General features: G+C 42.2%; 1 non-coding gene across 1 annotated transcript; it reads right to left on the bottom strand.

The window, feature by feature from the left end:
* Positions 1 to 691: 691 nt before the first annotated feature.
* On the bottom strand, positions 692 to 765 carry Trnat-ugu (transfer RNA threonine (anticodon UGU)). Its single transcript has one exon. It is a non-coding gene; the product is annotated as a tRNA-Thr (tRNA).
* Between the last annotated feature and the right edge of the window lie 2,340 nt (positions 766 to 3,105).

Below are 3,105 nucleotides of genomic sequence, written 5' to 3'. Positions count from 1 at the left end.
CCCACAAAAAATTTTGCAAATTGTTTTGGGCAGTGGCCAATACTGATTTGAAAAAAATTTTCATAGTTACAATAACAAAGAAATCAAATGCACATACTTATTGATACAATGTTGGTCAAAAGCTAAAATTTTCTCACAGTCCATAAAGACAATCCTGATCGTTCATCACAGTAAAATAGCAGTGTTTTTCTCAAAGTCTGAGCAGTAGAAGAAAATGCACACAGAAGTAGTGGATTTCCATGCAGTCTTGAAGAAGTAGTGTTGTCCTTCCAACGGAAATTAAAGATTTCAATAGAGAACAAACAATGTATTTACCTTAATGGTCATAATATATATAGCAGTTCATGACGTCCAGTCTTACAAATTTCAAAACTCCGCCATCTCTCTCCCCACATCCACCACTGCTGGCGGCTCACCTCCAACTGCGCAAAGCTTGCGCGCTGTTCACATCCAGCTGCCCAACACTACAATGGCAGACATTCCAACAACAATGCAAACCAGCCACAGACTGCACACAGCACATACAGAGCGCTACGTGGCGTTACTAATATAAAAACTTAAACAGCCTACTTACACTGTTTAAACAATTATTTAGGCCTAGATGACAGAAGCATTTGGAATTACAATGAAATGAATACCCTTAGCTGCTTAGAGGCGTTGACATATGTCAATGGGGACAGATGAAAATGTGTCCCCCGCCCGGGACTCGAACCCGGGATCTCCTGCTTACATGGCAGACGCTCTATCCATATGAGCCACCGAGGGCACAGAGGGTGGCGCGTCTGCAGGGATTTGTCTCTGCCATGCCTCCCGCGAAACCCACATTCTCAACGTATTGTCCCGCGCTACATTCGTAGTGCCCCCGCCCATTATACTCATTACTCGCGGCGCGTTGCCGATTCCCGTAAGAGTTCGGGCACTGTTTGTGCACTCGCACAGAAGAAGAAGATGGTCAAGTGGCCGGTGAGCCTTAACTATATATTTACTAAGATAGTATCTGTTCTTTCGGACATCTCCGACAGAACAGATACCATCTTAGTAAATATATAGTAGCATTTGGCCCAGTTTTCAAAGGTGGTATCAGCTAACATATGCGATTGATTACTTTTTAAATTACCATGGTTTTCTATTAGCAATTGTAATCAATATTTAAATAAATACCTCGTAAAAACAGTAGTATATTCATATAATAAATACACAAGTATGGCAAGATATGAGGTATTAATGCTGCATTCATTTGCTTCGTTATTGTGGCGAAAACGATGTTCTGACAGATATTTGCATACTGAAGGAGATCTAAAAATGTAATAGATCTATAAATGAAACAGATACACATACATAGCTTTCAGGCACCACAGCAGTATTTCAATCCTGTCATCTGAGATAATGTTCATTCAAAATGCATGAAGTATTTAAAAGTTATTACTTTCAGAGGTTCATTGTGAAAATGTTCAGTCAGTGTAAAATAAAAACTTCTTTAGTTTTAAAGATACTGAAAGTATTGTTGTGTCATTGATTGCACGACATTTTTCTGAGATCACAGATGTTTTCAAATGTGACTGATTTACTGTCGAATTTCAAAGTGCTATAAGATGCCATCTTACAGACCGATTGAAAGTCCGCCATTGTTGGGTTCATCGTCTCTTCTTGTAAGCGTGCGACTGCTGCCCAGGGTTTCCATACCGAGATTTACTCACTTCCTGTCAAGCGCTTTTACCTGCACGTGGGCTAGCCAGCAGTGGGTTAGTGCAGCTGGGCTGACTGCGGCTCTTTGACTGAGCTAGCCACGCCGTGGCCCGGGTCCACTAACAACCATGTGTAGCAACCAGTTCACCTCATACCAATTCTAGACAACTGACTAACTCGCCAACATATGCGAAATTTTACGGTATCTAGAGGACTAACGGTGCCAAACTCATTTTAATTCTGATGTATTTGATAGGTATTAGATACCTTAGGAGACACACAATGTATTACCTGGTGGAGCGTGCTATAGCCCTCCACTGCGCTGTTCTTCTTCTTCCTTTTTAATCAGTCTTCATCTGCCACCATACCACACACCTCCAGAAACCTACCAAGAATTTAATGAATTCATGCCATCGCAATTGCTGTTGTATTGCATTCCGAAAGTAGACGAACATGTAGTGGAAAGATGATTATAATTTATGCAAGATGAATCATCTTCCAACAGGATAACTTCCGATGTCATATGACAAATTTCATGATAGAACGGTTTGAGGAGGCCTATTTCAAAACTCTAAAAATGTGAGGCGAATTTTTGCGTATTGCTTTGCACCTGTGTAAGCATGTGTATGTTGATTTGACTAAGATTAGCATGAGAATTAAATGACAGCAACAATTTAAAGAAAAAAAAGTTGTAGCCTACTTAGTGTCCGGTTACTTTTTGCGTTTCAGAAGCGGGCAACTGTGAGAGATTGCAGGGCACTCTCACTTCAGATTCGCTTAATGTTCTTAGGGAGGATGATCTCTATTACGATCTGACTTCATACATCATGATGAAATGGTGGGCAGTAGCTAACGCTCTTGCTTACGTGCTCTAGTGAAAGAATAGCGGTAAGCTTTACCTGCGCTAAAAGGAATAGCGTGCTGATTTAAACAACTGCAGTAAAAGCGTACAGTGACTGAGGGCCGAGGGAAGCGCGTTTTTTATCCGGAACCTGGGTGAAAACATTTCCGGACTGCTGAGTTCCGTGGTCTCATTGTGGAGACTCGTTTGGATGGAGCCGGTCGGTCGCTAGACACGTCCAGGTAGGCTGACTAGCGCCGAGGAGATGCCGCGGCAATGGCTAAAGCATTGAAGATCGGCAATAAAGTAGAGGATGGGCCCTTGTTAGGCAGGAAGTCGATGAGACGACTGTGAGCGATCTGCGAATTTCTGTGCGATAGGTCACTGGCGCCCAGACGTCCAGAATCTGTTACAAAACCATATCTGGGTTTTAGAGAGTTTATGGCCGTTCTTTGTAAACTTCGAAATGGACGCAACAAGGGAGGTAATAATCTTTTTATGGAGGTTTGTGGTTCCATCCTGATCATATTGCTAGCAAAAGGTGGTTTAAACATGCGGGAAAGAGGCCGCGAAGCTGT

Source organism: Schistocerca serialis, chromosome 6 (genome assembly GCF_023864345.2).
Source record: "Schistocerca serialis cubense isolate TAMUIC-IGC-003099 chromosome 6, iqSchSeri2.2, whole genome shotgun sequence".
NCBI classification, from domain to species: Eukaryota; Metazoa; Arthropoda; class Insecta; order Orthoptera; family Acrididae; genus Schistocerca; species Schistocerca serialis.
The sequence above is the reverse complement of the archived record's forward strand: the minus strand, read 5'-3'. Positions and strand labels throughout refer to the sequence as shown.